The sequence below is a fragment of the Notamacropus eugenii genome, chromosome 5 (assembly GCF_028372415.1).
Source record: "Notamacropus eugenii isolate mMacEug1 chromosome 5, mMacEug1.pri_v2, whole genome shotgun sequence".
In the NCBI taxonomy this organism is placed as follows: Eukaryota; Metazoa; Chordata; class Mammalia; order Diprotodontia; family Macropodidae; genus Notamacropus; species Notamacropus eugenii.
The window spans coordinates 304,527,806-304,554,703 of record NC_092876.1 but is presented as its reverse complement, the minus strand read 5'-3'; the positions used below and the strand labels follow the sequence as shown (position 1 = coordinate 304,554,703).

Genomic DNA, 26,898 nt, shown 5'->3' with positions numbered 1-26,898 from the left:
ATCTCAGAAAAAGAAGCCACCAGTGAACTCCCCAGGAAAACATCTCCAGGGTCAGATGGATTTACAAGCAAATTGTATCAAACATTTAAAGAACAGTGAATTTCAATGCTTTATAGACTGTTTGGGAAATTGGAGAAGAAGGAGTCCTCTCAAATTCTTTTTCTGATACAAATATGGCACCGATATCCAAACAGGGAAGAGCCAAAACAAAGAAAGAAAATTAGACACCAATTTCCCTAACAAATGCAGGCAAAAGTTTTTAAATAAGATATTAGCAAAAGATTACAGTAACAGTATCAGGAGGATAATACACTTTGATCAGGTAGTATTTATATAATGAATGCAGGGCTGCTTCAATATTAGGAAAATTATCAGCATAACTGATCATGTCAATGATCAGCATATTGATCATATCAAAACTAGCAGAAATCATGATTATGTCAATAGATGCAGAAAATGTTTTGACAAAATACAACACTTATTTCTATTGAAAACACTGGAGGGCATAAAAATAGATGCAGCCTTCCTTAAAGTAAATAAGTAGCATCTACCTAAAACTATCAGCAAACATTTTATGTAATGGGGATAAGCTAGATGTATTTCCAATAAGATCAGGGGTGAAACAAGGATGTCCATTATCACCACTACTATTCAATATGGTACTAGAAATCTTAATTTTTATAATAAGAGAAGAAAAAATAGAAGGAATTAGAATAGGCAAAGAAGAAACTAAGTTATCACTCTTTGCAGATGATATGATAATATGCTTAGAGAACCCTAGAGAATCCAAAAAAAAACTACTTGAAATAATAAACAACTTTGGCAAAGTTGCAGGTTATAAAATAAACCCAAATAAACCATCTGCATTTGTAGATATTGCTAACAAAGTCTAACAGCAAGAGAGAAAGTGAAATCCCATTTAAAGTTACTGTAGACACTATAAAGTATTTGATAGTCTACCCCCCAAAACAAACCCAGGGACTATATGGACACAATTATAAAACAATTTTCACACAATTTAAATCAGATCTAAATATTGGAAAAAACATCAGTAGCACAATGGTAAGCTGAGCTAATATAATAAAAATGACAATTCTACCTAAATTAATTTATTTATTCACTGCCACAACAATCAAATGATCAAACAAGTATTTTATAGAGCTTGGATAAAAATGTCAAAATTCATTTGGAAGAAGAAAAATTCCAGAATATCAAGAGAATTAATGAAAAGAAATATTATGACAGGTGGCCTATTTTAAATTGTATTATAAAGCAACAATCATCAAAACCACCTAGTACTGCTAAGAAGTAGAGGGGCAGATCAGTGGAATAGGTTTTGTACAGAAGACACAATAATCTATGACTGTAGCAGTTACTGTTTGATAAACCCAAGGACTCTGGTTTCTGGAATAAGAACTCACAAACTGCTGGGAAAACTGGAAAATATTGTGGCAGAAACTGGGCAAAGACCAATGTCTGACACGGTACATTAGAATAAAGTCCAAATGGGTACACAATTTTGGTGTAAAGGCTGATATTATTAAAATATATATATATATTAGGGGAGAAAAGGATAATTTATTTGTCACATTCATGGAGATGACCAAACAAGAAAAAGAGAACATTATGAAAAACAAAATGCATAATTTTGATTGCATCAAATTGAAAAGCTTTTGCACAAAACCAATACAACCAACATTAGAAGGGAAGCAGAAAACTGGGAAAGAATTTTTGGAACTACTGTGATGAAGGCCTCACGTCTACTATATATATATATATATATATATATATATATATATATATATATATATATATATATATATATATATAAATGAGTCAAATTTAAAAGAATAGAAGCCATTCCCCAATTGACAAATAGTCAAAGGATATGAATAGGCAGTTTTCAGACTAAGAAATTAAAGCTATCTATAGTCAAATGAAAAAGTGCTCTAAATCACTATTGATTAGAGAGATGTAAACCAAAACAACTCTGATGTGCCACATCATACCTATCTGATTGGTTACCATGACAAAAGAGGAAAATAATAAATGTTGGAGAAAATGTGGGAAATTTGGAACACTAATTCACTGTTGATGGAGCTGTGAGCCAACCATTCTGGAAAACAATTTGGAACTATGCCCAAAAGGCTATAAAGTTGTGCATACCCTTTGATCCAGCAAAATCTCTTCTAGTGCTGTATACCAAAGATATCATAAAAATTGGAAAACGACCTACATGTACAAAAAATGTTTATAGCAGCTTTTTTTTGGTAGTCATGAATTGGAAATTGAGGGGATGCCCCTCAATTGAGGAATGACTGAGCAAGTTGTGGTATATGAATGTAATGGAATACATTGGAAAGGTTTATATGAGCTGACTCTGAATGAAAGGAGCAAACACAGGAGAACATAATACACAATAACAGTCACAGTATGCAAGGACTGTTTTTGATAGACTTAGCCATTCACAGCAATTCAAGGACCTAAAACATTTCCAAAGGACTTATAATGCAACATGCCATCTCCCTCCAGAGAGAGAACTATGAATTCAGAATGTAGAATGAAGCAGATTATTTTCTCCTTTATTATGTTTTTTTCTCATGGTTTCTACCATTTATTTTATTTTTTCCTTGCAAAATGACTAATGTGAAAATGTATTTAATACAAATGCATGTGTAGAACCCATATAAGATTACATGCCATTTTGGGGAAGGAGGGGGCAGGGATGGTGAGAAAATTTGTAACTCATGGGAGTGATTGTTGAAAACTGAAAATAACTAAATTAATAAATTTGGAAAAAAGAAATGATGAGGAGGATGTTCTCAGAAAAGCCTGTAATGACTTCCATGAACTGTTGCAAAGTGAAATATACAACAATATTTTAAGACGATCAATTTTGAATGATATGTATATATTTAAGCTTCTGAGCATATTGATTTATTTAGCAATGCAAATCAATTACTTAACAAACCTGGACCAAACCTCTTCAGCTTGGCACTGGACCCCAAATACAAATGAAACAGATAATCAGGTAATCTGATTCCTTTTTTGTAATATGTAATTTATTTATTTTTCAGTTTTCAACATTCACTTCCATAAGAATTCAAATTCAACATTTTCTCCCCATCTCTCTCCACCCCTACCCCAGAACAGCATGCATCCCATTGACCCCTTCCTTCATTCTGTCCTCCCTTCTATTACTCTCCACTTCTTCTATCCCCCTACCCTCTATTTTCCTGTAAGGCAAAATAGATTTCTGTACCACATTGCCTGTACATCTTATTTCTCAGTTGCATGTAAAAACAATTTTTTACATTCATTATTAAAGCTATGAGTTCCATATCCTCTCCCTTTTTTCTTCCTTACCCACCCTCATTGAGAAAGCAAACAATTCAATATAGATCAGACATGTGTAGCCTTGCAAGAAACTTCCATAATAGTTAAGTTATGAGAGATAATTTATAAATTATCGTTCTACTTTAAAACCATAATAAAAAAGAGGCTTGACACCATCTTCCAAGAAATTATCAAGAAATACTGCCCTCATATTCTAGAACCAGAGGGTAAAATAGAAATGGAAACAATTCACCAATCAGCTCCTGAAAGAGACCATAAAAGGATAATTCCTCAGAATATTGTAGCCAAATTCCAGGGTTGCCAGGTCAAGGAAAAAATATAGCAAGCAGCTAGAAAGAAACAATTCAAAAACTGTGGAAACATATTCAGGATAACACAGGATTTAGGAGCTTCTACACTAAGGTACTGAAGGTCTTTGAATATGATATTCCAGAGTTCAAAGGAGATAGGATTAAAACCAAGAATCACTTACCCAGTAAAACTAAGTATAATACTTCAGGGGAAAATGGACTTTCAATGAAATAGAAAACTTCCAAGCATTTTTGTTGAAAAGACCAGAGCTGAATAGAAAATTTGACATTCAAATACAAGAATCAAGAGAAATATGAAAAGGTAAACAGAAAAGAGAAACCATAAGGGACTTATTAAAGTTAAACTGTTTACATTACTACATGGAAAGATGATATTTATAACTCATGAGACCTTTTTCAGTATTAGGGTAGTTAGAGGGAATATATATGTGCATGTATGTATATGTAGATATCCACATATATCTACATATACATATACATGTGTATGTGTGTGTGTACATTGAGGGCATCTGGTGAGTTGAATATGAATGGAGAATACCTAAAAATTAAAATTTATTTTTGAATGGAATGTATTGAAAGCAAGAAAAAGGGAGAAGTAGAACGTACCAAATCATCTCACATAAAAGAGGCAAGAAAGAACTTCCACAATTGAGGAAAAGAAGGAGGACATGAAAGGGAATATGTGAGCCTTACTCTCACAGGATTTGGCTTAAGGAGGGAATAATACACACTCCATTGGATATGGACATCTATTTTATCCTCCAGAGTCAGAGGGAAGGGGATAGGAGAGGGAAGATAATAGAAGGGACAGCAAATTTGCAAAAGGGATAATCAGAAGCAAACATTATTGTGCAAGGAAAGGTCAAGGGAGAGAAAGGAATAAATGGAGGGCATAATAGGATGGAAGGAAATGAGATTAGTCTTTCGTAACTTAACTATTATGGAAGTTTCTTGCAGATGAGGAAGAGCAAAGCATGCAACTGGAGGGACATAGCAAGGTCAAGGCTCCCACATCCCAACCCTCCAAAAATTATGCAATGGTTTCAGTCCATGGAAGAGCTCAAAGAGGATTTTGAAAATCAATTAAGACAGGTAGAGGAAAATTTGGGAAGAGAAATGGGAGCCATACAAGAAAATCATGAAAAGCTACTCAACAGCTTTCGAAAGGAGACCCCACCCCCCAAATGCTGAAGAAAATAAAACCTTTAAAAAAAGACTAACCCAAATGACAAAAGAGGTCCAAAAAGCCAAGGAGGAGAAGAATGCCTTTAAAAGAATTGACCAAATGGAAAAAGAGGTCCAAAATCTCACTGAAGAAAATAGTTCTTTAAAATTTAGAATGGAGCAGATGGGATCTAATGATTTATGAGAAATCAAGAAATTATTTTTAAAAAAGAATAAAAAATGGAAGAAAATGTGAAATATCTCTGAAAAAACAACTAACCTGGACAACAGATGCTCTTCCTCATCTGGAAGGATGGAAGAAAATACCTTTTCACCAAGAAAGTAACCTTATATAATCTTATTTTCCCCTTTTTGGGCATTTTTCCAGCCCATTAATTGACTTTTGAGTCTTTTGTCAAGTGGAGGGCATACTACTCCAGGCTTCAGAGGTTTTGTGCACCTACTCTCTGAGATATCTCTAGAGACCTGTAATTTCTCAGTTCCTCCACATTGGCACAGGTGAAGGTACTTTCTCACTGACCTTTGAAGCTGTCTTTGGCATTTGTGTATTGAGAAATCTGATAACTATAGCAGCTGCTAGTCATTTACTGCCCTGAGGTCTGCTCCAATCCAGTCTGTGCCAGCAGGGCCTACACTGGGTTGTGCTCTGTTCTGAGTCTGGTGTGGTGGACCTTTCTTTTAGGCCTGCCAGGTTGTTTTGGTCTGGAAATCTTTTTAATTCTGTCATTTTGTGACTTCTGGTGCTCTATATTTTGTTTAGAGTCATTGTTACAGGTATTTTAAGGGCTTGGGGTGGGTAGAGATCCAGCAGGTCTCTGCTTCTACTCTGCCATCTTGTCTCTACCCCCTAAGTTAGATATTTTGAGCAATACAATGATTTATGGCAACTCTGAAGGAATTATGATGAAAAATGCTAACCATCTTCAAAAAAAGTACTAATGGTATCTGAATACAGATTGAAGTATACTTCTTTTAACTCTATCTTTCTTGAATTTTTTTCTCTTCTGTTTTCTTTCACAACATGACTATCATGAATATGTTTTACATGGTTACATATGTATATCTTATATTGCTTGTCTTCTCAGTGCGGGTGTCTAGGGGAGGAGAGAGGGAGAGAATTTGAAATTCAAAGTTTTAAAATTGAATGTTAAAATTGTCTTTACATGTAATTGAGGAAATAAAATTCTAAATAAAAACTAAAAGTGCAATTAGGATAAAAACAGAATACAATAAATACAGTACTAAAAAATCTTTGAATACTACAAATAAATTAAAATTAGTAACACAAGTTCATTGCCTGTGGATAATAGTGTTGATAGAAGAGAGCAGGCAAATCTTCATTTTTTATAAAAGATATCTAACATGAATAAGTCATGTCACCAATGCTAGAGAACGGGTTAAATCTTTTTCTTCAGAAATTGATTCTGATTACTATATTTCAGATATATTACTATCTATCTTGCTCTTGTTAGAGAAAGGAGCTTGTTATTATTATAAGTGATATAATTTCAACTCAATAATGATAACAATAATGTATCTATAACACTTTAAGTTTTGTAAAATGCATTTTCTCATTTTATCATCACAACAGCCCTAGGAGGTCAATGTTATTATTATCCCCATTTTACCACTGAGGCAAAGACTAAGTCACTTCTGTAAGGTCAATTGTCTGGTGATGGATTTGACTTCAGAATTTTTTTACTCTATATCGAGCCCTCCATATCATCAAGAAGAGAAGAAAAAAGATTTTTAAAACATGATATCTTTACAAACAAAGTATACTGTTCCCAAAGACAGGATATTTGGAGGTACCAGCATTCATAGGCCTCCTGGAATAACATGATAATATCAAAAATATTTAACACTACTCAGAAAGAAAGAAATTTCTTATGTACAAAGATAAGTTCCAATGGGAGTATACAATTTAGACATGAAGTTTGATACTATAAGCAAATAAGGAAAGCAAGAATTAGTTTACCTGTTAGATCTATGATCAAGTTAAAATGATTTTGCACAAGCAAAACATATTCAACCAAGATTAGAAGGACAGCAAAAAGCTGGGAAATAATTTTTACAACCAATATTTCTGATAAATACCTCATTTCTCAAATATATAGAGAACTGAGTCAAATTTATAAAAATACATATTATTCCCCAATTGATATACATGGTCAAAGGCAGCTTTCAGATGAAGAAATTAAAGATTCTGTAGCCATATAAAATGCTATGAATCACCTTGATTAGATAAATGCAAATTAAAACAACTCTGAGGTATTAACTCACATCTATCAGATAGGATAATATGACAGAAAGGAAAATGATAAATAATGGAGAAGATGTGGAAAAATTGGTACATTAATGAATTGTTGGTGCAGTTGTAAACTGATCCAACACTTCTGGAGAGTAATTTGGAACTAAGCTCAAAGGGCAATCAAACTGTCCATACCCTTTGATCCAGAAATACCAGTAGGTCTATATCCTAGAGAGATTACAAAAAGGGGGAAAGGACTTATGTGTGCAAGAAATATTTATAGCAGCTCTATTTGTCATGGCAAGGAATTGGCTACTGAGGGAACTCTCATCAATTGAGGAATGGCTGAACAAGTTGTAGTATATGAATGTAATGGAATTCTATTGTTTCATAAGAAATGATGAGTAGGCTGACTTCAGAAAAAACTGGAAAGATTTACATGGACTGATGCTAAGTGAAATGAGCAGAACTAGGGGAATGTTGTATACAGTGGTAGCAATACTGAGCAAAAATCAACTATGATTGAAACTTAGCTCTTCCCAGCAATACAATGATCCAAGACAATTACAAAATACTTGTGATGGGAAATGCTATCCATATCCAGAGAAGGAACTCTGGAGTCTGAATAAAGATTGAGACACACTATTCCCTTTCTTGTGGTTTTTGCCCTTTGGTTTAATTTTTCTTTACAATATGACTAATGTGGAAATCAGTTTAATATGATTGCATATAGATAGCCTATATCAGATTGTGTGCCATCTTTGAGAGAAAGAAGGGAACAGAGGAGGAGAATGTTTAAAACTCAAAATCTTATAAAAGTAAATGTTGAAAACTAAAAATAAATTCAAAAATAAAAATAAATTTTAAAAATGATGAGAAGGCAAATTTCAGAAAAATCTGCAGAGACTTACAAACTGAAACTGAGAAAAGTGAGCAGAACCAGGAGAATATTGTACACAGTAACAGCAACACTGTTTGATGATAGCAGTGATAGACTTAGCTCTTTTCAATAATATAATGATCAAAAGAATCATAATGGAAAATGCTATATGCATCCAGAGGTAGGAAAAAAAAAAAACAACTATGGAGTCTGAATATATATCAAAGCATACTATTTTCAATTAGTTTTTGTTTTCCCTTCTTGTGGTTTTCCCCTTTGTTCTGATCCTTCTTTCATAACATAACTAATATGGAAATGTGTTTAACTGATTATGCATGTACAACCTAAATCAGAGTCCATAGTACTACTTTGTGTATCTTTATTTTTCTTTTTGTTTAATGCTGTGCCTTAGTTAACATTATCAATTCATGTGAAGATTAATGAGAAAAGTAGTATTTTGGGAGACAGGACCGATTCCAGTTATGTGCCAGGTCCCTTTACTTTGGATGCAATGCAGACCCCACACAGCCCACTCCATCTCAATTCTCTCCATTATTTAGTCATATGATAAGATTGAATTAATATCTGATCCTTTCTGAATGATTGGGGGAGACAGTGCGTACTTTGGACAGCTTTTATATGTCTTTGAGGTTCCCAAGTAGAGCCCACACTGCCCATCTTCACATCTCAAATAATATAAATATTCCTTTTTGGAAAAAAAATAATAACTGTGCTACAAACTCTGAGAAGCATAAGAATTAAAATTAAGTATTTCAAATGAGAGATACATTCTACAAATAAAAATTAACAGGACCTTGAAATCTTAAGGAAAGAAAATATAGATAATGCAAAATTATTTTATAAATATAAGAAATCAGAGAAAGGAATAAATTAATGCACTTTGAAAAGCATAGCAAATGGTGATACAACCAGCAATTATATACCTGAATACCTTTAACTAAACAATAAGAAAAATAGATATTAATAAGAGAGATTTTTGAAACGTCTCAAAAATCATAGAAACAGACATTTTTCAACGGTCAAATATCTCAAACAATTGAAACTAAAAAAATTTAAGTAAATATAACATCACAAATTATACCACTTTTGGCAACTTTATAACAATAAACTAGAAAAAGAATGACCAAGAAAGATTCAGCTACAGAGAAACAATTAAGATATTTCCTTATACAAGCACAAAGGAAGATTAAGAGAGCAATTGAATTTGAACTTAGGGGAAAAAGAAGATAGCAACTAAGAAAACCAGACACATCATACAGAAAATCTTGTAAAAATGAATAAATATATGGTAAAGGAATTATCAGTGAAGTAGAGGCCTAGAATTCCTGATCGTATCTGACGTATTTACATGAAAATTCTATAAAATTTAAAAGAACAGCTAATATTACCCAAATTCTAAACTTCCTTTATGAGAGAAATCTTTTCCTCATATCTAAATTAAGAAAGGAAATAAAAGTACAGAAAAAAATGATTGTTTTAAAAAAGATTTGTAAATACTGATATGAATATTGTCAATAAAAAAATCTGTAAAAGAGACTATGGTAATTTATCCAAGAAAAATTAGTTATAGGCAAGTTCAATTTAAACAAAGGATGTAAGGAATATTTAACATGTAATCGCTATAATTAATTAAATCAAAAACAAAACATCTAAAACACATAATTATCTCAATGATTATGGAAAAAACTTTAATTCTGCCAAAAATATTCTAAACTATAAGCATGGGAATATTTAAACATTATGAGAATTATCTATCTAAAACCGAAAACAATATCATATACAAAGTTGACTCAATAACAGCTTCCTGAATATATAAGGGAGTAAAGTAAATATGCTTACCTACCCCACTGATCTCATGTAATTATAGAAATTCTAGCAATAGCAGTACAGTAAGATGAGGGGAAAAAAATTAAAGGTTTAAAGACAGCAAAATAGAAAAAAAGCTTACCCTTCTTCCTGTTAACATGGTGCTTACTTAGAAAATATTATGGAATCCTTAAAGAAACTATCTGAGAAAAATACCTTCAGGAAAGTAATTTTACAAATGAAACCAACAAAAATTCATGCTATTTTATATGATATTAATGGGTAAAAAAGAGACAACAATAGAAAAGGAAATCTGACTCAAAGCAAAATACAAATGAACAAATTATTTGGGGATCAATATACCAAAAACAAAATACTTGTAGAGTATTATTTACAAAGTGCTCTTTAACAAAATAAATAACAATTTCAGTAGCTTGAGGAATATTCAGTGCTCATAGTTAGGTCATGTCAATATAATAATGGCAATGTCAACAAATTCAATTTATAATTTTAATGCTCCATCATTGAAGTTATCAAAGGAGTATCTTATGTAACTTGAATAAAAGACTAGCAAAATTCATTCATAGTGGGTAAAACATGGAAAAAACTAGGCATAATGAAAATTAGCAATGGAAGGGAAATACTATTTTCAGACTTCAAATTATGTTTTAAATAAGTTGTCAACAAAATTATTTGTTATTGATTTTAAAAAATAGAAAAGTAGATCAGCAGAATAGTATAAACAAGAGAGAAGCAGAATAGTGGAAAATAATGATCTAGTATTTAAAAAGACCAGAAAAATCAATTTTAAAAAGCATGCAAAGATATGAATTTTAATTCAATTTGGTAGCACTTTGGATTAGTACAATCCTAAAGGAAATCAATTTGCAATTCTGAAATAGTGTCTAAAAAATCTATTCCAATCACCCAAAGTTTCCAGTGCTAGCTGTATGCCCTAAAGAAACCAATGACAGAAAGGATCTATGTCTACTAAAATATTTATAAAGCATCTCTGTGGTATCAAATAACTAAAAAATAAAAAAATAGGTCATCATCGATTGGGGAAATAGTCAAACAATTTTTGGTACATGAATATAAAAGAATATGAATTTGACGTAGGACATAAAAATTTGAAGAATGCACATAAGCAAAGAACATATGAATTGATAAAAGTTACATTAAGTGGAGGCAGGAACATCATATAAAGGATGATTCTAAAAGCTAAACAGGAATAATAGCAACAACTACAAAATAATTAAAGATAAATATACAAAAAAAAAAAATCACAAAAAGCTTAGCCCAGTGAACAGGTATGATAGATATCTGTAACTAAGAAATCATTGTATTTATTGCTCTAATTTTATATACACTATTGATCACTTTTATGGATTTTTGCCTCTTTTTATTTCCATATATGAATATATGTATATATGTGTATACATGCATATATACACATGCCAACATATGCAAATCCATAAATGCATAAATATATTTCTACTTGGAATTTAAAGGCTTTCAGAATCTAATACCAGTCTATCTTTTTCAGCCTATACATTAAACTCCTTCTGATACTCTATAGTTCAGATAAATTGACCTTGCTGTTTTCTACAGATGATATACAATCTTACATTTCGGTGCTTTTTCATTGACTATTTCTGATGTCTCAAAAATATCCATCCTCCTTACATCTACTTCTTATTATCTTTGATTTCCATTAAGATTCAGCTTAAGCATCACCTTCTACCTGGTTTACTTCTACCAAATTACCTAGCATTTCTTCTGTCTAAATTATTTTTTGTGAATATCCTGTTTTCTACAAAATACCAGCTTCACTTTGTACCCTTCTTACAAGTACATCATAGTTGCTTAATGAAGACTTGATAACTAAATGACAGATTTGTATATATGTGTATGCAAATATGTATCTACAACTCGTCAGATTTTTTAAATTATGTATTTATTTAACTTTTAACATTCATTTTCACAAAATTTTGGGTTCCACATTTTCTTCCCTTTTCTCCCCTTCCCCCACCCCAAAACACTGAGCATTCTAATTGCCCCTATCACCAATCTGCTCTCTCTTCTATAATCCTTCTCTGCCCTTGTCTCCATCTTCTCTTTTGTTCTGTAGGGCCAAATAACTTTCTATACCCCTTTACCTGTATTTCTTATTTCCTAGTAGCAAGAACAGTATTCGACAGTTGTTCCTAAAACTTTGAGTTCCAACTTCTTTTCCTCCCTCCCTCCCTACCCCTTCCCTTTGGAAGGCAAGCAATTCAGTACAGGCCATATCTGTGTAGTTTTGCAAATGACTTCCATAATAGTCGTGTTGTATAAGACTAACTATATTTCCCCCCATCCTATCCTGTCCCCTATTACCTCTATTCTCTCTTTTGATCCTGTCCCTCCCCATGAGTGTTGACCTCAAATTTTTCCCTCCTCCTCATGCCCTCCCTTCCATCATCCCCCACATCCTGCTTGTCCCCTTATCCCCCACTTTCCTGTATTGTAAGATAGGTTTTCCTACCAAAATGAGTGTGCATTTTATTCCTTCCTTTAGTGGGAAGTGATGAGAGTAAACTTCATGTTTTTCTCTCACCTCCCCTCTTTATCCCTCCACTAATAAGTCTTTTGCTTGCCTCTTTTATGAGAGAAAATTTGCCCCATTCCATTTCTCCCTTTCTCCTCCCAATATATTTCTCTCTCACTGCTTGATTTCATTTTTTTAAGATATGATCCCATCCTCTTCAATTCACTCTGTGCACTCTGTCTCTATGTGTGTGTGCGTGTGCATGTGTGTGTGTGTAATCTCACCCAGAACCCAGATACTGAATAGTTTCAAGAGTTACAAATATTGTCTTTCCATGTAGGAATGTAAACAGTTCATCTTTTGTAAGTCTCTTATGACTTCTCTTTGCTGTTTACCTTTTCATGCTTCTCTTCATTCTTGTGTTTGAAACTCAAATTTTCTTTTCAGCTTTGGTCTTTTCATCAAGAATGCTTGAAAGTCCTCTATTTCACTGAAAGACCAATTTTTTCCCCTGAAGTATTATACTCAGTTTTGTTGGATAGGTGATTCTTGGTTTTAGTCCTAGTTCCTTTGACTTCTGGAATATCCTGTTCCATGCCCTTTGATCCCTTAATGTAGATGCTGCTAGATCTTGTGTTATCCTGATTGTACTTCCACAATACTTGAATTGTTTCTTTCTAGCTGCTTGCAATATTTTCTCCTTGACTTGGGAACTCTGAAATTTGGCCACAATGTTCCTAGGAGTTTCTCTTTTTGGATCTCTTACAGGCGGTGATCTGTGGATTCCTCGAATACTTATTTTGCCCTCTGGTTCTAGAATCTCAGGGCAGTTTTTCTTGATAATTTCATGAAAGATGATATCTAGGCTCTTTTTTGGATCATGGCTTTCAGGTAGTCCCATAATTTTTAAATTGTCTCTCCTGGATCTATTCTCCAGGTCAGTTGTTTTTCCAATGAGATATTTCACATTATCTTCCATGTTTTCATTCTTTTGGTTTTGTTTTGTGATTTCTTGGTTTCTCATAAAGTCATTAGCCTCCATCTGTTCCATTCTAATTTTGAAAGAACTATTTTCTTCAGTGAGCTTTTGAATCTCCTTTTCCATTTGGCTAATTCTGGTTTTGAAAGCATTCTTCTCCTCATTGGCTTTTTGAACCTCTTTTGCCAATTGAGTTAGCCTATTTTTCAAGGTGTTATTTTCTTCAGCATTTTTTTAGGTCTCTTTTAGCAGGGTGCTGACCTACTGTTCATGCTTTACCTGAATGTCTCTCATTTCTCTTCCCAACTTTTCCTCCACCTCTCTAACTTGATTTTCAAAATCTTTTTGAGCTCTTCCCTGGCCTGATCCCATTGAGTGGGCTGGGATACAGAAGCCTTGACTTCTGTGTCTTTCCCTGATGGTAAGCATTATTCTTCCTCATCAGAAATGAAGGGAGGAAATACCTGTTCACCAAGAAAGTAGCCTTCTATAGTCTTATTTTTTTTTCCCTTTTCTGGGCATTTTCCCAGCCAGTGACTTGACTTCTGAATATTCTCTTCACACCCACTTTGCCTCCAGATCCTCCCAGCCAGCACTTGGGGTCTGAGATTCAAATGCTGCTTCGCATCCTCAGAGTTTTTGGCGGGGACAGGGCTGCTATTCAGTGTGAGATTAAGTTCAGGTGATCAGGTGGGAGCAGGGCCTCCTCACGGGACTCAGTTCCCTCAGGGGGTTTATGCAGAGACCTTCAACAATGGATCTGGGCTCCTGCCTGCTCTGGGAGCCCTGGTCTGCTCCCACCTCAGCTGCTGCCTCCCAAGGGGGCCTGAGTTATGGGGATACCCCACTCCCCTCTTGACCTGCCAAAGAGACCCTCTCACCGACCCTCGCCACCTGTGGGTGGAGGGACTCACGCGGCCACTGGAGATCCTGTCCCTGAAGCCTGCTCGGATCTGTTCCCTGCTCTGATATGCTCCTCTTGGTGCCACGCAGCTAAGGCAGGGCTGGGCTCCGGGTCCGTAGTGCGAGGACCTTTTGCGAGAGGTTTTCAGGCTCTCTGGAACAGAAATCTTGTCCGCTCTGTTGTTCTCTGGCTTCTGCTGCTCCAGCATTTGTTGGAAGTTCTTTTTTACAGATATTTTATGGGCGGTGGGTTTGGAGCTAGCGTATGTGTATCTATCTACTCTGCCATCTTGGCTCCGCCCCCCTCAAGTCAGATTCTCATGCTCCATTATTGTATTGAGGGGATGCAGAGTTGCTGAAATTTATTTTAATACAATTAAACATCTGACAGAAAGCCAGAAAAAAATTCAAGTGTTGGGCTAAATGACTAGATATTGGTCATTTGCTGAATAGCCTAACAAAATTTAGAGATGGTTACCAAATTTGTCAGAGAAATGATAAATATTTCTGCCACTCTTAATGCTAATTATTAAGTAACCCTCAATATCATCAACACTGATTGCAACAAACAACAGTAACAATGTCAATGACAGTGAAAATGATGAAAACGAAGATGATGATGACAACAGTAATAAAGCATAGTTGACAGAGAATTAACCTCAAAGTCAAGATGTGCTTGGTTCTAATCTTGCTTCTAACTAACCTCACCATAGTCTAGGCAGCTCTCTAAGAATACAAATTACAGACAATGTGTAAACATCATTGGTAGTGAGCATTATCTCACCAAGACTAGACTAATGACGTCACAGGTCAAGTTTTTACCATAATAACCAAGAACAATGACTAATATTTAGATCCTCCCTTAAAGTCTGCCAAGCATTTTGCTTATATTTTCTAAAGACCTTCATAACAACTATATAAGAGAGTGAAATTATTTCCATTGTATAGGTCATGAAACTGAGGTTGAGAGAAATTAAGAGACTTCCAGAATCTTCCTAAGAGCCAGTGTTAAGTTTGGATCTAAAGATGTCAAGTCCATCACTATTCCCAAATCATTTTTCTCCTATTCTAAGTCAGAGATAAATTGTTATCTATGTTGATGGAAGGAATTATGTCATTAATAACTGAACCCTAGTATTGTATATGCATATTTAACTACCATGTGTGTTTTTGAGTATAGCTGCAAATACACTGTCTCTGGATGGAGGGTGCTAATAGCTTCAGCTATATATGTATATATATGTATATATATATGTATATGTATATATACATATATATATACATATATATACATATATATATACATATGCACATACATGTTGGAGTATTACTACCTTTCTTTACAATTTATAACAGTTAATTATTATAAACTCAATATATTTGAGCCTCAGCAGTTAAATGACAAGGTCATAGCTTTGCAAAAATCATATTTATTTGAGTGAATCAGCACCAATTACTCTTTATGATTGATAATAACCATTGCATATCACTGGTCATAATTTATAGACAATATTAACACTTTGGGGAATGAAATATAGTGAACCATAACTAATGCATGCTGCCATGGTAAAATAAATATAAGAGAAAGATGTTTCAAGACATTTAATTTATTTACAAGAACGGAACTTGTCAACCAACCTTAAGCAAAGGGGGGGGGGGAGAAGAGTATTTATTATTAAGAAGAAGAACTTGCAGGGCAAGCATAATATGAATTTTTTTCTCTGCCAAAATTGATTGTATTTTAAAAATTCATTTTCTATGCAGTACTAATTAATTTACAATCAATTAAACTCATCTTTACTAACTAGGAGCAAAAGATTTCTACATGAAACTGTCTCTGCTAAACATAGCATTTCCTAATGGCTTATGAATTGAGATATATGGGCCCGTATATTTGGATATAGAACTTAATCATCTTGAAAAGGATAACAATGTAGGATGGGTGAATTTTACCAAAAACAATGTTTCATATTAGTTCATCAAAAAAGAATAATTCATCACTGTCACCTGAAATATCATTAGTTTCATTACCTTACAAAATATAGGGTTTCTGAGATAAAATAAGATGTCTCAGTAACTTACTGAAAAAAGATATAGTGTGTTTATATATAATATTACTCGACTGGATCTCAGTCATAATTCACTTTAGATATATAAACTTCAGGTCCTATTTTCTCAAGAAAATTCTTTAATATTTTTCTCTTCTTTGACTGTAATCTCTTCATTTCTTTTCAGTAGCCATTGCTTTCCAGAAAAGAACTAGAAAGATATTCAAGCCAAACTCTGATATATTGCACATTTTCCAGTCTTTCAAATAAAATTTTCTCCATTAAAGCTTGACTCATGTTGTCATTAAAAATGCAGAAACTACAAAATCAAAAACTTATATCTGTTTAGGTAACTAATTTGTATATAGAAGATTGTGTTTTGAAAGATGATGATTTCCAAATGTACGTTATAAAACAATAAAGCAAAATCAGGTGGATTAGAGTGAATGGAAACAGAAGTGGGCAAGAAATTAGTTTACACTCATACACTCACATGCACCCACACATGTACAAGAAGTCACCAAACGCTAAGAATGACAATTGGAAAGAATTATGAAAGCAACAGAGAAACAAGCATATGTAATATAACTACAATATCTGAGATAAAACTAGATAATGTGACATTTTCAAAGAAAACTATATTACATTAGAAGTTTGAGACAGACAGTTTTAATGAGTATAGCTTATAAAAATGATCAGTATCAATATCAGTCCATTCATATAAGTTTTCAAATGTTCAGGAAAAGCTATGCTCATATATTTATCAAGAACCTAGTAATTTTCTTAGAAAACTTTTAAATACATTGTAATTGATATTTTAATAGTTCTGATTTCCTTAAGAATATATAAAATATATCAAATAATATATGAAATATGATGTATAAAAAAGTTTTCCTTATACAAATAGGTGCTTCGTCAATACTCTTTCTCCCCTAAAATTCCTTCTTTAAGAAATTATACATTCCCTTTTCCTAGGCCATTGATATGTCAAATTAAAAAGCACCCAGTTGTTTGGGGCTTATGCTATGATGCATACATGACTTCTATCTGACTAGCCCTTTCTTGTTATTTTTTCCCTCCTTTAGCTTCCCTAAGTTCCTTGAATACAGATAGTCTTTCTTCTGCATTTGCATTTGTATTTCCACACACTGTTATTGTGTGTAGCACATCTTAGGAACCTAACCAATCTTTTCTGGTTGTTTGGTTTGAATGTGATTAGTCCTAAATCATATCTGCTTTCCTGGAAGTTGGTGCTACAATAATGTTTATGTCCTTCTTTCCAGGAAATCAAAATTCATTAAAGCACAAAACTGAAATTTGAATTGAAGGAAAGCAGATACTTAATGTAATCCTACTATAACGATCACTTATTTCATTGTATATGTATTCACTGTACCATTGCATATGAAAATTCTTTACAGCTTAAAAATCTTTCTGAGTCTAATGTGTTCATCCTTCATTGCCAAAGAAATCTTTCTGAGTCTAATATGAACATCCTGGATGAACTTCCCTCCAAATAGCTAGTTAGTCCTTTAATAAAAGAAATGAAGTATTCTCTGCACCCATAATCAGAGTTATGATTAGGAAATTAGACAAATTATGGCAAAGGGGGATGGTATTGGTGTATTGGCTTGTATAAATCTTACTTATGACTGAGGCAAAATGAAAGCAAAAGCTGTGGGAGTTGAGGTAAGTCTAGGTGGGTATTCATGGAAAAGAAGTCTAGATGAAGAGAGCTACTGACCTTTCTTGAGAGGAAGTATGTTTACTGGAAAGTCCATAAATGAGAGTAACAAGGATCAGGGTAGGATAGAGTTAACCTTAAAAGACAGACAATTGGTGAGTAATGGCAGTAGAGGGAGATCTGAATGTGACTACAGAGAGAAAGGAATATTTCAATTCTTCCTCTTAAACCCCTGTGCCCTAGGTTAAAAGAGAAAATAGTCTATTTTGGAGAGAGGACAGTCATATGGCATCTTTATGGGGGAAAATGATAGATTTCAATTAGCATGAGAAGTTTGAGAGAATCTAAAAGGAAGAAATTTAGAATGGAATAGAGTTTGTTAACTGTAAGTATAGTGGAAAACAAGAATAGGGCAAAGGAGGGACTGTTAAAGGCTAGGCTTGAGCAGCATAAAAATGAGAATTTGGGGAGAAATAGCGAGAGAATTACAATTTTAAATGTTTTAAAAAACAAGTGAGCTTGGAATATAGTCCAATTGAAGCTCCAGCCAAAGGAGAAGAGGAGATATCATGAAATCTCCCCTTCCTCTAAGTTCTGCCACAAGAGATCACATTTCCTGTACATCTCTGGCTCCCCCCTTTCTAGGACTGAAAAATCCTAAAATCATAAAGGAAGAAGGAGCAACAGATTTCATTCTTCTCCTAAACCCCACTATTAGTGACCACCCTCTCTAGATCTGCCTGGAATACAGGACACCATTGGGATTTAATACAGTGGAAGAATACAAGGTGTGAATCATAAGGACTACAGACTTTAAATCAGAAGTGGGAGTAAGCAGCACCTCTTCAGAAGCTGGTACATTAGGAAACATTCTAGTTGCATAAAATTAGAGTGATACTTATTTTCAAAGCTTTTCCATATATGCTGGATCTGTCACTCCTCTGACTTTGAAAACACTGTTTCACTAGGCACAGACAAACATCTCACATTATTTACCAAAATAAGGTTAAAATGCATATATGATTTTGACATAAAAGGTGATGCCATAAACAAATTAGGGGAGCATAGAATGGTTTACCTGTGATATCTATGACTAAAGGAAGAATTTATAACTAAAGAAGAGATTGAGAATATTATGGCATATCAAATGGGTACTTTTCATTATATCAAATTAAAAAGTTTTTCAACAAACAAAACCAATGTAGCCAAGATTAGAAGAGAAGCAGAAATGTAGGAGGGGGTTATAGCATGTTTCTTTGATAAAGGACCCATTTCTCAAATCTATAGAGAACTGAGTCAAATTATGGCAATTAGTCAGTCCCCAGTTGGTAAATGGTCAAAGGGTATGAACAGGCAGAATACAGATGAAGAAATTAAAGATATCTCTAGTCAAAAAAATGCTCTCAATCACAATTGATTAAAGAAATGCAAAATTAAAAATAATTCTGAGGTACCACCTCACATATATCAGATTGACTAATATGATGAAAAAAAAAATGAAAATGTGGGAGGGATTGTGGAAAAATAGGGACACTAATGTATTGTTGGTGGAGTTGAAACTGATCTAACCATTCTGGAGCACAATTTGAACTATGACCAAAGGGCAATCAAACAGTGCATACTCTTTGATCTAGCAATACCACTGCTAGGTCTGTATTGAAAAGAGATCATAAGAGTTGAAAAAGGACCTACTTGTACAAAAAATATTTACAGCAGCTTTTTTTGTGGTAGCAATGAATTAGAAATTGAAGGATGTCCATCGACTGGGGAATGGCTGAACAAATTGTGGTATATGATCTAGATAGAATATTTTTGTGCTACAAGAAATGATGAGCAGGAAGCTTTTGGAAAAATCTGGACTTACACAAAGGGATGCAAAGTGAAATAAGCAGAATCGGGAAAACACTGTACACAGAAACATAAATCTTGTATGATGATCAACAGTGAATGACTTATTTATTCTTAGCAATACAAAGATTCAAGACATTCTGAAAAATTTATGATAAAAATTTTATCCTCCTCCAGAGGGGTGGGGAAGCCTTGATGGAGTCTGAATGCACATAAAAGTATGTTTTTAAAAAATTGTAGGGGCAGAGCCAAGATGGCGAAGTAGAAAGATGCACATACACATAGCTCCGAACCCACAAACCACAGAACGGCTAGAGGGGACCAAGCCAGGGCGAATTCTGCACCCAGAGACCATGGAATAATGGAGCAAGGGAGATTTCTGCTCCGGAGAGACCTGCAAACCTCTCGCGGGGGGTCCTTTGCGCCGTGGACTGGGCGCTGGGACGGGGAGCAGAGTGCAGCCCTGCCGCGGCCACAACACCGAGAGGAAAAGATCCGAGCGGGCTATGAGGACGGGATCTCCAGCAGCCACGCGGGTCCCCCCGCCCACAGAGGGACCTGCAAACATCTCGCAAAAGGTCCGTCGCGCTGCAGACGCGGAGCCCAGCCCGGACCTGCGGCCGCGGCTCTGAGAGGCACAGATCTGAGAAGGCTGCAGAGACGGGATCTCCAGTGGCAGCACAAGCCCCCCCACCAACAGGTGACTGACGGGGGTAGGTGAGAGAGTCTCTTTGGCGGATTGAGAGGGGAGTGGGGTGCCCCCATGGCTCGGGCCCCCCTAGGAGATAGAAGCTGAGAGGCGGCTGCAGACAGGGGCTCCCCAAACGGGCAGGAGCCTGGATCCATTGTGGAAGGTCTGTGCATAAACCCCCTGAGGGAACTGAGCCAGAAAGGCGGCCCTGCCCCTGACCCCAGCACCTGAACTTAATTTAACACTGAATAGCAGCCCTGCCCCCGCCAAAAACCTTAAGGCGGGAAGCAGCATTTGAATCTCAGTCCCCAAACGCTGGCTGAGAGGACCAGGAGGCGAGGTGGGTGTGAGGAGAACATTCAGAGGTCACGCCACTGGTTGGAGAGAATGCCAAGAAAAGGAAAAAGAAATAAAACTATTGATGGGTACTTTATCGGAGAAAAGACACTTCCTCCCTTCCTTTCTGATGGGAAGGAACAATGCTTGCCATCAGGCAAAGACACAGAAATCGAGGATTCTGTGTCCCAGCCCACCCAATGGGCTCGGGCCATGGAAGAGCTCAAGAGGAATTTTGAAAATCAAGTTAGAGAGGTGGAGGAAAGACTGGGAAGGGAAATGAGAGGGATGAGGGAGAAGCATGAAAAGCAGATCAGCTCCCTGCTAAAGGAGAACCAAAAAAATCTTGAAGAAATTGGCACCTTGAGAACTAGCCTAACTCAGCTGGCAAGGGAGGTGCAAGGGGCCAATGAGGAGAAGAATGCTTTCAAAAGCAGAATTAACCAAATGGAAAAGAAGATTCAAAAGCTCACTGAAGAAAATAGATCTTTCAAAACTGGAATGGTACAGATGGACGCTAAGGACTTTATGAGAAAGACAGATATCTCAGAACATACCGCGCAGATTCGAAAAATGGAAGATAATGTGAAATATCTTATTGGAAAAACAACTGACCTGGAAAATAGAATCAGGAGAGACAATGTAAAAATTCTGGGACTACCTGAAAACCATGATCAAAAGAAGAGCCTAGACATCATCTTCCATGAAATTATCAAGGAAAACTGCCCTGAGATTCTAGAACCAGAAGGCAAAATAAATATTCAAGGAATCCGCAGAACACCGCATGAAAGAGATCCAAAAAGAGAAACTCCTAGGAGCATTGTGGCCAAATTCCAGAGTTCCCAGGTGAAAGAGAAAATATTGCAAGCAGCTAGAAAGAAACAATTCAAGTATTGTGGAAATACAATCAGGATAGCACAAGATCTGGCACCCTCTACTTTGAGGGATAGAAGGGAATGGAATAGGATATTCCAGAAGTCAAAGGAACTAGGACTGAAGCCAAGAATCACCTACCCAGCAAAACTGAGTATAATACTTCAGGAGAAAAAATGGCCTTTCAATGAAATAGAGGACTTTCAAATTTTCCTGATGAAAAGACCAGAGCTGGAAAGAAATTTGACTTTCTAACACAAGAATGAAGAGAACCGTGAAAAGGTGAACAGCAAAGAGAAGTCATAAGGGACTTACTAAAGTTGAACTGTTTACATTCCTACATGGAAAGACAACATTTGTAACTCTTGAAACATTTCAGTATCTGGGTACTGGGTGGGAGTACACACACACACACATGCACACATGCAAACATACATAGAGACAGAGTGCACAGAGTGAATTGAAGAGGATGGGATCATATCTTAAAAAAAAATGAAATCAAGCAGTGAGAGAGAAATATTGGGAGGAGAAAGGGAGAAGTTATATGGGGCAAATTATCTCTCATACAAGAGGCAAGCAAAAGACTTATTAGTGGTGGGATAAAGAGGGGAGGCAAGAGAGAAACATGAGGTCTACTCTCATCACATTCCACTAAAGGAAAGAATATAATGCACACTCATTTTGATAGGAAAACCTATCTCATAATACAGGAGAGTGGGGAACAGGGGCACAAGCAGGGTGGGGGGGAGGATGGAGGGGAGGGCATGGGGAGGAGAATGCAATACGAGGTCGACACTCATGGGGAGGGAAAGGACCATAAGAAAATAGAAGTAAAGGGGGACAGGATAGGATGGAGGGAAATATAGTTAGTCCTATACAACACAACTAGTATGGAAATCATTTGCAAAACTAAACAGATATGGACTATATTGAATTGCCTGTCTTCCAAGGGGAAGGGGTGGAGAGGGAGGGAGCTAAAGAAGTTGGAATTCAAAGTGTTAGGACCAAATGTAATGTTCTTACCACTGGGTTACAAGAAATACAGGTTAAGGGGTCAAGAAAGCTATCTGGCCCTACAGGACAAAAGAGAAGACAGAGACAAGGGCAGGGTGGGAGGATAGAGGAGACAGCAGATAGGTCACAGGGGCAATTAGAAAACTCGGGTTTGGGGGGGGGATAAAAGGGGAGAAAATTTGTAACCCAAAATTGTGTGAAAATAAATGTTAAAAGTTAAATAAAAAAAAAATTGTAATGATTTTGTCTGTGTGATTTTCCCACAACTTAACTAATAGGGAAATATGTTTTGAATGACTTACTATGTATAGCCTGTATGAAATTGCTTTGCTTTCTCAATGAAGGGAGAGGAGAGGGAGGAGGAAAAAAATTGAACTTGAAATTGAAAAAAAGCTAGGAATTGTTTTTACATGTAATTAGAAAAACAAAACATTTAAAACACCGAAAAAGAAAGAAAATGAAATTTTACCTTCACATCATGATGAAGTATCAGTGTAGGACTTTAGTAGTCATTCTTTAGAATTGTATACTTCTTTATTTTTTTCTCTAAATAACTAAACATGCTTTCAGAAATTATATATATATATATGCAATACATATACACACATATATACATACACACTTATGTACACACATGCATAAGATTATATTCATCATTTCTGAGAGGCAGAATGTTACTTAAGACAAAGAAAGAATGATGTTTGATAGAGGGCCAGCACTGAAATCAGGAAAACCTGTGTTCAATTCCTGCCAGTAATATGTACTAGCTGTGAGAGCACAGATAAGGAATTTAATATGTTAGTATCATGTAAGTTAATTAGTTAAGTTAATTAATGCTATTTAAGTTTTTAATGAACCACTTTTCATTGATATGACCATCTCCTTTCTTAAAAAAAAAAATAGTCAAGGAAGATTTCAATGCATGAAATGAGGACTGGGGTTTGCATAGACCCAGATAGTCTCATATATTTACTTCCATCTACTTACTATGAAGTAGTTTTACCAAAGTGAAGAAGAAAGGTGGTGGGAATTATGCCAAAATCACAGCTAAGTGAGTAAAGACTAATTTTACCTTAATACGGTTATTTGCCAAATGCTGAAATAAAAGTCTGAATTCATGAATTTCTACTATAATTTAAATAAAAACAATGCTGCAATGACCTTTACACTTTCAGAATGAATTATATCTCTATCTTACTGTTTTCATTTAGTATAGAATATGTAATGCCTTTCACATTACATACTCTAATAATAATTATAATAATATTACTTTAATAATACTCAATTACATACTGTAATAATACACAATAAAATTGAAATACTGCTTTTCAAATACCATTAACAAATTATTAAATTCTATAATGATAGAGGCTAAGATGAATATTGGGATTTCAATTCTATTCCCTTCCATTCCAGCTGATTTAAATTATATAACTATCAATCAGAGAAATAAGAGTAAAAACTGTCAAATACCTAATTCTAGTCCTCAACCCAATAGATGGTTGCTTTTTTTTTTAAACAAATGGAAGTGGGAAACAGAAGTTGGAGAAAAGCAAAATGAACATCTGAACTTGCTCAAATCTAGGCTGTATTTCAAGAAGAAATTGAAATCTAAAGGTCAAGATAATTTTGATTCGTATCAGCAAATGCCTGCATCTGCTCCTTGGTAATTGCTCCAGTAATTTTATTTGCTATTTCAGCTTAAAGATAATGCTATTTATTGGACACCATTTGCACTTTGAAGCCTTAATGGAGACAAAATGATTGCTTCCTGTGATTAAGACATTGCTTGACCTACAAATTGCTTGAAAGACCTTTTCTTTTTTTTTTTCCCAACAGACTATCTTGCAGGATTAATTAGAAAACGTGGGAAGAAGTATGTTGTGTTCTCTTATAACAGTTTTATGGAAGATACCGTATAGAAGGTCTGCCTTTATTTTTCTTGTTACTGGTAGCCCAATGATATTCAACATTATAATTTCAAAAATTAACTTAAAATACATAACCCAGCTGGATAATGTATCTACTCTTATATTTAGGCTTTCAAATTTGTTTTTCCAAAGGAATAATGAAGACAATAAATAAAATTCTTTTTCTTCATCTTGTCCCATGAGTTAACCAGCACTTTATTTAAATATTATTTTATTCTTCTACTTTATTATGCAATCTAATTTCTAAAATAACAAAGGGGATTTACAAAATTCATGGATATATATTATCAAATATATGAAAGATATGTTGGTCAGTGTATTAGATCTAAGTTTTTACACTGAATATGCATTCATTCCTATTTAATAGATGTAAGTTTCATCTGTCTTATTGATAATACTGATCTCCTGTGTAGAAATAAGCAAAAGAAGGCATAGACTGTAAATACAGTGAAGACAGGGATCTTTCAGTTTTGTACTTTAGCAAATTCCCCAAAAACACAATGGGATGCAGCTGATGATTATTACAATTCACATTTATAAAATTCACCTCACAAAAACTTTTCATGCAATAAGTGATTAACAATATGAACAAAAAACAATATTTATGCAGATTTTAGAGTTTTCATATCCCTTTTAGATGTACTTTCTCTTCACTCTGAAGTTACCTATAACAATGAAATGAGTTCCATTGCTTGCTTCTATATTTATTTATAAATTACCTTAAGGGGATTGCAAAGTTTTTTGCTCATAGTATTGTATCTAATTTTCACAACCATCCTATTAAGAAGGTATTGTTATTATCCCCATTTTACAAAAGAGAAAAATAAAACAGAGGTTAAGTAAGTTGCTCAAGGCTAGCGAGCTAGTGTCCAATGCAGTTTTGAATTCATATCTCCAAGTACTGAACTATACATAGTAGTTCAACTAGCTGCCTGCATGACTTTACACATGATGTTTTCCATCACCGGAATCACACTCATTATATCTAGCTCTGCAGTTTGTATATTATCCCTCCTCATTTCCATTTCTCATCCAGCCCTCCTAATTTAAGAGACATAGTCAAGAAAAAGTATCCACATTCCTCAATATTTTTAAACAGCAGAAAGTTTATTATATGCTTACTCTCTCTCATACCTGTAGGGAGGAAACATGGGAACATGATAAAAATTGTTGATCTAGATAAAAGAATAATTATGCATTATATTGTTTGTCACCGATACTTTTTAATTGGCCAAGTTGTTATTATGTGAAGAAGAGAATGTCATAAAGTTTGGGAGACTTGGTCTACTGCTTGGTCACAGTAAAGTATAAGAACATTCATTCTCCGAGATTTAGATAAACTCTGAGAGATGGCACAATACTATGGATTTCTAATAGATCTAAAAACTGTGAAATCACTCAGTAATTCTTAGCAATGCATAGCCATGCGTGACCGCTTTTCTGTAAAACAGTAGAAATAATAATAGTAAGTACAATATATTTTAAAGTTTATACATTTCTTGGACCAGAATCAAGATTATAGATCAGAGAAAAAACTCAGCTGAGCTAACTCTGCCAACATTCCTCTCTAAACCACTATAAATTGTATATCAAATCAAATTCTGAATGAGCAGAGTCAACAAAAAAAAGTTGAGGATGAGACATCCCTCCAGATTTAGACAACATAAGAAGTTGGAAAGAGAGATCTATGACATGGCAGTGAAGACTGTCCCTGAGTCCAAGTGGTAAGACTACAAGTGGTAACAGAAGCAGCAGCCACTTTGGGAGTTTACAAGCCAGAGCTGGGAAAGGGTAACTGGCAATTAGTCAGAAAGAGATAACAGATGACCCCTGTGTTAACACTAGGTAAAGGACCAGACATTGTTTGGCAACTCCATAACGTATACCACTTCTGGGTCACAGTTCAGTAACAAAGAGGACCAGAATTGGTCAAAGGAACAGGGATCCTAAGTAGCAGCATTGATTTGGTCAGGAATGAGGGACCTTGAGGAGCAGTATCAAAAGGAACAACAAGGAACCATTGGCCCTTTATGGGTAAGGACGGGGCAAAGATCAGGAAAGCAGTGATCACATGTCTCTCCAGATAACACCTCTTTGGAAGCAATGAAAATATACTAACTGCCATAACTAGCTCTAAAAATGATATTTTGGGAAAAAAAAATGACAGTAAGATGACATACCAAAACTTGTGGGATGCAGCCAAACAAGTAGAAATGGGAAAATTAACACATGTAAACACATTTATCAACA

General features: G+C 34.9%; 1 protein-coding gene across 1 annotated transcript in view; it reads right to left on the bottom strand.

Moving 5' to 3' along the window:
• Positions 1-26,898, bottom strand: part of DPP10 (dipeptidyl peptidase like 10) — a 997,128-nt gene that overhangs the window by 190,014 nt on the left and 780,216 nt on the right. The window lies entirely within an intron of this gene.